This window comes from Vitis riparia, chromosome 19 (genome assembly GCF_004353265.1).
Source record: "Vitis riparia cultivar Riparia Gloire de Montpellier isolate 1030 chromosome 19, EGFV_Vit.rip_1.0, whole genome shotgun sequence".
In the NCBI taxonomy this organism is placed as follows: domain Eukaryota; kingdom Viridiplantae; phylum Streptophyta; class Magnoliopsida; order Vitales; family Vitaceae; genus Vitis; species Vitis riparia.
Genome location: NC_048449.1, coordinates 18,937,201 through 18,946,103, shown reverse-complemented (window position 1 = coordinate 18,946,103; position 8,903 = coordinate 18,937,201).

Genomic DNA, 8,903 nt, shown 5'->3' with positions numbered 1-8,903 from the left:
AGAAGCATAACCATCTAGAACCTTCACTTCTTTCAAAAATTTACAGAATTCCTTTTTCTCATTTGAAGTTAGTAAATAGCATGCAGCAAGCAATATAACCCTATTACCTCTTTGTATGGGATGAAGTTGATCTCTAATACCCATAGCTAGCAAGTCAAGATGACTATGAAGTTATCATTCAATTTACCATCAATACTCAACAAGGTGTCAACTATACTATCACATATATTCTTTTCAATAGGCATTACATCCAAATTGTGACACAAAATGAGGGGTTTCCAATATGGCAATTGGAAAAAAATGTTTTTTTTTTCCAGTTGTGCTCAAGTTCAACATGTTTTTTTTTTTTTTTTTGACATCTTATTTTTTTATTTCTTCCCTAAAGTAATATGTTTCATTCCAACTAATTGGTGTAGAACATCTTCTCCAAATAATTGTTTAGGTGTTGCTTTATGCTCCTTATTTCCATCAAAGGACTTTTTATCACGTTGAAACCTATGATTAATAGGCAAAAATCACTAACATGCTTAGTTTCATTTTGATAAGATTTCGGCAACATTTCCCCATAGTTCTCCAAGTACACAAATTGACTAAGGTATAAACATACTATTAGTTAGCTTAACTAAGTTGTTAACAATATGTCTCTTTGTCCAAATATGCACCCAGAGAACAAAGGGAATTACTATCAAAACTTATCAATATGCTAAAGCATAAGCGTGTGATTTCATAGATATTATGTATTTCTAAACTGTTCAAATGAGCAATTCAAGCATCATTTGTAGACAAGTATACCAATCATATACAAAACATATAGGTTGAAAACTTGAATATGACCATAATAAATAATTAGATCCACACTTCTACAACTTATATGTTTTCAGTATATGATAAAAGAGACATTTGTCAATCAAGGATACTTGAACGGGATTTGTAGGGTTTCCTAAAATGAAAATGAGTAAATGATAAAATTAATGACAAATAATATTGGAAAAGAAATAGATAAAAACACACAATGAGACTAACATATTTGAAAATTTATAGATACGAATTACTAACATTTTTATTGCATAAAATCAACGAGGGTTGGTTCATAGATAACAATAATAAAATATAAAATCATAGATAAGGCCTCACAATAGATACAACATATGCATATCTTAGATCATAAAGTAACAAAAGGATAAAGTATGAATAAGATGAAACAAAATACAATAAACATGCTTAAAAATTCAGAATTAGCTAACAAGTATGCACTCATAAAAATTAATCTAAATAAAATACCAAATTAGAAATTCTAATCCTAAGTGTGAACAAAATTAAAATTTAGACTTAAAATCCTAACTCTTTATTACACCCCAAGAAGTTACAGAAATCAAAATTATATTTTGGCATTATTCTTTTTTTTTTTCCAGTAATTTTTATTTAAAATTGAATTGTGAAAAGTGTACAAAGTTATAAGTATTTTCAAATTTTCAATATGCACAAACTTGAAAGTATTTGGATATTTCATAATTTTTTAATTTGGGTACAAAAAAAAAATTCTAAATCTTAAAATATTAGAAGATGTTCTAAACCTACTCTTAAAAGAAGAAGAAGAAATCCTATTCTTTTTCAAGAATATGTTTGATATTGTTTTTTTTTTTTTAATAAAAAATAGTTTTTGTTGAGAAGTTCTTCTGGAAGTAGGATATTATTTGAGAGCATATTTAATTAAAAATATTATATCACTAATATTAAAAATATTAAAAATATTTTCAATATGTATAAGTTTACTATCTTTAAACTTTAAAAACTAATTACTTTATTTTAAATAAAAAGAAAAAAGACACAACTTATAAATTAACAAATAAAAAGAAAGCTATAAATTGGAGAATATATTTTACTTATATCACTTCTAAAATTTTTATTTTTTATTTTTTACTTTTGACAATAATTAAAAATGTAAATATTTCACTAAAGTCAACCATCATATGCTAATGAAATTATAAAAAAAAATAATAATAATAATTAATCTTGAAGTTATTATTTAAATAAGCTTATTCTTTTTTAAAAAATAATAATTTTAACATAAAATATAAACTTTGAAAGACGTATCTTAAAAAATTAATAATTTTTTAAAAACAATTTTTAAAAATTAAGGTATCAAGTCATTTTTACTACATCAAATTTAAAAATTTTTAAAACCAATTTTTGAGAACATAAAATAAATTCATAGTTTTATAAAAGAATTCTTACATTTAATATATAATTTATTATTGTTCGTTTATAATAAAAATAGAAAATATAAGCAAATTATGGTTCCAATAATGTGAATGTGTGGTGTGGACTCTTATACATATCATGATTCCAAATCAGATTCCAATTAAAAAAAATAACAAAAATAACAAATCCATTTATGTATTATTTTTCCCATAAAAATAATACTTATTTTTCCCATAAAAATAATACTTATTTTTCTCCATATATCATTATAAAAATTCTTTGGCAGCCTCATGTTCACTCCAAACTGAAATTGTTTATCCTTAATTATGGAAAATGAAAAATTAAAGGAAAATAATATTGAGTCAAATGTGCATCTTTCATAATATTTTTTATTTCCTAAGTAGTTACTGAAAAGTTGTAGGAAAAATGATAGAATTGGTTTTCAAATATTGTAGATTTTCACCCATTTTCCTTTTTTTTTTTTCTAGGCAACCAAATAATGGAAGATATAAGGTTAAATGAGAATATAATGAAAAAGGTGAGGGAGGTTATTGTCAAAACATATCTATTTGAGATAAACCCAAAATCATTTCCATAAACACTCACAACATATATCATTTTCAATTTTTTTCAAAAGCAACAATTAAAAAATAAACCCAATAACAATGGAATTTCCAACCTAATAACAAACATTTCCAAAATACCAATTAACAAAAAAAAAAAAAAAAAAAACCCAAAACTCACCAAAACCTAGAAAGAAATGATTTTTAAGGGAGATTCTAGGGTGTGGCTTCGGCTTTACCGACCATAGCTTCCATGGGGCTTCTTCAGCATGGCTTCTATAAACTTTTTCCAGCAATGGCTTCCTCTAAGCAATGGTGGCTGTAGGTAGGTTTTGTGGGGAAGAAATAGTGCCCTATTTTTGAATGGCCATGGGTTTTGGGGAGGGAGAAAGAGTGGGTTTTGCTTTGTTTGGCTGGGTACAACTATTAATGAGTTATAGAAAGTAATAGTGTAAAATATTTTGAAAGTATTAATAGTATAAAGACTTTATAAATGCAATGAGAATTTGTTTTACATTATGTAATGTATAGAACTATTAATTTTGAAAGTTCAAAAATTTTATATTGGAATTTATTTTCAAAGTGTTATTTTAAAATTTTTATTAAGTTTTATCAAGTTTTTCAAGTTTTAAAATTTAAAAATTTTATATTAGAAATTTATCAAGTTTTATATTTAAAAATTTTTATTTTAAATTTTTATCAAGTTTTAAATTTTAAAATTTTATACTTATATATGAGAAAAATATCAAGTTTTATATTTTAAAATTGTTACTTTCAAAGTGTTATTTTAAAAATTTTATCAAATTTTATCAAGCTTATCAAGTTTTAAAATTTTAAAATTTTATATTAGAAATTTATCGTTCTATATTTTAAGATTTTAATAGTTAACTAAAACATTATTTTTGTCACATGTTTAGTAAATTTAAGTTTACTAAAAAAAAAGAAGTTACTACATAGAGAGATAAATTTGAATTGAATTACTATAAATTGATAATAATATTAATGATGATAAAATTTAATAAAATTTTCTTATAATAACGGGTCTTATTATCATCATAATTAAAAAAACATATCAATTGAATATCAAATTCTTAATGTCTTTATATAAAACCTATTATTAACAATCATACAATAAGAAAAATAGGTACTTTATATAAAACTTATTATTAACAATATAAAACCTATTATCATTAACCCTATTATTAATAAACCTATATGAAGATTATTTTGATCTTAATTGTTAATAGTAAAATTTAGTTATCACTTTTGTTGGTACTTTAAATATAATAAGAATTATTTATCATATATAAAATCAAAATTATTTTTTAATTTGCTAACTCACTTGTATTTAAATTTGTTATCAGACAATATCAAATTAAACCATCATATTTTTAAACTAATATATTAAAATTTATTTTACTTCTCATTAAAACATTAATCATTATAAGGAAATTAAAAAATTTTAACTAAAGAAAAATGGGTAATACACCAATTTGTTTCTTAACTTATAAATATAATAATAAAACTTTGAACTTTTTATAATTAATAAGAACTATTATTATTACTATTAATGATAATTTTTATGATATACATACATATATAAAATATTTTCTAAAAAAATTATAATAGGTAACCTAAAAATCATTTAAAATAAATAATAGACTTTGGTCACGATTGTGAGAACCTCATGACCATAGGTTCAAAATATTTAAAATAAACATTTGTGCCTTTGGTTATGGTCAAATGTGAAATTTGTGACTATAGGTTACCAGATAGTCACGGTCAATCAATGGCATGACTAAAAGTCACAATATATATATATATATATATATATATATATATATATATATATATATATATATATATATATATATATATATATATAGTGATGGTTTTACAAAAAACTATGACTAAAACATCATTTCGTTACACTTTTTGTCATGAATAATAAAATTACCATGACTAAAATTATTGGTGCCAAAATTTCCCTTCATAAATTTATAAATAGTTACAGTTTCAAATATATTTGTGACTAAAATATCCTCCCATCAATCCTTTTAGTGACGGTTGATAAAATCATTGTGACTAAACATGTTTTTTTCCTATCCTATATTGATAAACACATATAATCACAATTTTATCCCAACTATGACAAAAGAATATCTTTGGTCACAATATTTTGTGGTCGTGACTAAAGATTTGTCATTAAAAACCTATTTTTTTGTATGACCATAAAAATGTTTTTTTTTTCTTAAGATCTAGAGGTCTAGGGTAGATTGCATGTAAAAATTTGATCTAGGGCTTAGGAACAAAGTAATTTGAGGTTCCCAATAATTGTAACTTTTGTAGTACTTTGGGTATCATCCTCAAGAATTGACTTATGAACTTTATTAAACTAGGTCAAAGGATTTCTTTTACCAAGTTTTTTAAATTTTGAATTTATGAAAATTTATTTTGCTAAATGTTAGGATAGAGCTCGTAAAAGTATAATATGATGTAACAAATTTAGAGTTTATTTCACTTTAATCTATCCTCATTCTATGCATTGTACCTTACAAGCATTCCAGCCTACATCTCTTACATTGTACATGACTTGGGTGCACAAAAGATCTAAATCATCGGTTTTTTACAAATAAATGATTTGTTCACAACCAGTTCATGAGTCTAAGCACCCATTAAAGGTTGCAGTGCACTACTTCCTAATTGGAAGGATAACTAGTTTTGGCCATTAGGATGTGGTTCACATGGTGAATGCATTAAAGTGTTTGGTTACACTTTAAACAAGACCTACGGTGAGTCATGACATAAAGCTATTGGATATTCATGACTTCACCAAATTGTTATCTTTTATTATTTCTCAACCTTGAGAAAATATTGAGTTTGTGCCAAAGTCAACAATGGTTATAACTTACGGGTGAAATCCTAAATAGATCATTTATTCCCTATAAATTGGGTCCATGTTAATGAAAGTAAATAGTAGTATGTATTCTCAATAGAGGTACCATGATATCTCATAGGATTGAGACAATGTGTCTACTTGAATGATCTTAAAGTGAATCTTGACATAAGCTCTTAGTGAGTTGAGATATGTTAGAGACAACTTTCACCATGAGCACACAATAGAAAGATTTGTAACTTAAGGATGGTAGAGGTAGTCTTGAGAGGCTGATAACTTTCACCTTATTAGATTACAAAAATCAGTTCATAGAAAGACTATATACAATGAATGACAGGTCATAAACCCGAACACTTAGAGTCTTGTTGTTATTTGCATAAGGTATTAGAGTGTAGTTGATTTTCTACAATGGGATGTTGAATCAACTTCAAATTTAGATTTTAAGGCATCCAACACTATCCTATGGGTCTTAGTGCTCTTTAGTCAAGCTCATATGCCTTGTTAGCTTGGTTCATGAGGGTTGGATCAACTATTAGTGCACTTATGTGCATAAGATTGTTTTGGTAATATTTGAAGGTTGCATAAGGATTAGTGAATGGTATCTCTATATTGGGCCAATTGATTAATTAAATGGTCTTGTGGGGTTAACTAATCAATTAAGATCCTTTTTGGGCTAAATTGAGTGATCCAAGCCCATGGTCGGCTCTCTTAAATACCCTTTTAGGGATTAGAATTTCTATAACTTTTAGTTTTCTACCATCAAGAAAGAAAGGGCCCTAAACTCCATCCTCACAAACCCCTCACAATTTGAGTGTTAAGAAATAAGGAAGAGCCATCAAGTGAAATATTTTGGGTATATGAATCTTCTGATGACTACAGGGTTCACTTTCACTAAAATGAGTTGATATGGGAACATCGAATCTTCGATAATGTTTTTGAAACCATAAATATAGATCTTTTTATTGTTAAAAATTGTCATTTTGCTTTTGTTGCTAGGATCTAGAAGCCTTAGGTAGATTTTCATGCACCTAACTGGAATAGGAAACAGAGTGATCCAAGATTCCTTACACTAAATACATCTAACTTAAAATGCACAAATTAATTGAAAATTTATTCAAATATTTCAAGATTAAAGTTTCCATAATCCAACTTTGGGTTTAAGCTTTAGGTGAAATAAGAGTATTTGTTTTTATCAATCTTGTGATATAAACCCCAATCTAACTTTAGTTTTAGGCTTTAGGTGAAACAAGAGTATTTATTTTTATCAATCTTGAGATATTCAAAATGTGAGGCTAAATAAGATCAACCTAACTTAATAACCAAGGTTTGTATTCCTATCCTACTTTTATTATTATTTTGTTACATTTTGAATTATCTATTAGATAAATAAAGATGAAATCTTGGTTTAGGTCTAGAATTTCAAACTTTTACCACTTTATATACATTTGTCTTAAGCTAGATCATAATTGTGAAACCTTAGATAACCAGGGATAAGGAATTACCAAGAATTCTTAGTATCAAGGAATAAGTAATTATACCATCCCCTAATTAAACCAATCTTGAAGGGTATCATTTTTTTAATTAATTAAGTCTTAACCATTCATTCATTTTATTATTAGCTTAAGTTTTACCCATTGTTTTTCTTAGGCTTCAACCCTAGGTTTCCATGTTTTACACCTTAAGAAAGCCTTTTAACCTCTCATGGATGTGTTGTCAAATGTACAATCCATTAAAGAAAGACAAAGAACCCTTCTTGAAAATTAAAGAAATAAAAAATAACATATTTATTGATAATAATGGAAAAGAAAATAAACCAAGATCTTCTCTTTGGTTTTTTTTTCCCAAAAAAATCAAGCTCTCCTTAGAAACCCTACAATTTGTGTCTTTATAGTTTAAGTAAAAATCCTACATCTAGCATGTTTCTATTGACCACTTATTTCGTAAAAACTACTTAAAATAACTAAAAACTAATGAAATAAAACTTTTGATTTTGGATTGGAGGAGTGCTAAAATGTGTCAAATCTTGAGAATTTGTAGGTGATGTTGAATTAAAGTGCTCATGTGGAATGGATTTTGACATGGTAAGTTGCTACATTTCAACATTGGAATCGTGTTTCGACATTAGAAATTGTTTCATTTCAACTAGTCTACCACAATGCAACTTGCTTTAATTGGTTGTAACTTTTTTGTTTCAACTCTAATTTGCACATTGTCTAAAACTTTGGATTCCTAACCTTTGATCTTGAAATTAATATGTGGTTTGTTCCAAAATTTTATTAGAAAGCACTTCTAAATTTAGCTCAAAGTCAAGGTATTTGTTGTTGTTAGATTTTTACTTCTAATTCCAATGTTGAACCTTAAGCGACCTTCAATCTCTTTTATTCATGGTTGTTTTTCCTCTATCTCACTCCATAACATTGATTCTCTACCTTTCATGCCCAAGAATTGCTCATTTTGCCCTTCTTTGGATCTTCTCATGCTTTCAAGTTCCAAGTCTTTCTATAGGCGTATTTGGTCATTTCCTCTTCCTTGGTTTGAAATGAATTCTTGTAACTTGTATTTTTTTTTCTTCTCTTAGACTTGAAATTTAACTCAAAATATAGGTTAGATCCATAACTACGACTTAATATCAATTCAACTTAATTTGGATTAGCTGAGTATTTTGTATTGCATAAAACATATTATATATTTGTTACTGAAGCACATATTTTAGCATTTAGTTTTATATATATCATAACATACATTAGACTCCTAATAGCATTAGATTAGGGAACATTAATAATTTTCATCTCTTCTTCTAGAGTTTTAAGCTTATAGAACTTAGATCCATTAATCCTAATTAAATGTATCATTAACAGATACAATTATATAAAGTTCCATTGTCCTACTTTTTATCTTTTATAGGAATTGCATTTTTATTGACCATAACTAGAAAACATATTTCATTAAATCTATATTCTCATAAATACAAGTAATAATAAAAACAAAATAAGCTAAAAAAAATAACTTAAAATAGGCTCTAAACTAGTGATGAATAAAATTTTGGATTACCTTTTCGAGATGCCAAAAAAATTTAATAAATTGTTTCACTTTGGCATGCTTGGCTACAAATGGAATAACTACAAATAAATACTACTTCTGTTACCGTAGTTCAAGAGCATTGACCTTATTTCAAAGAAAAACAAAATTTACTTCACGGGATAATTACTTAAAAAAAAAAAATTAAAAAAACATATTGTTTC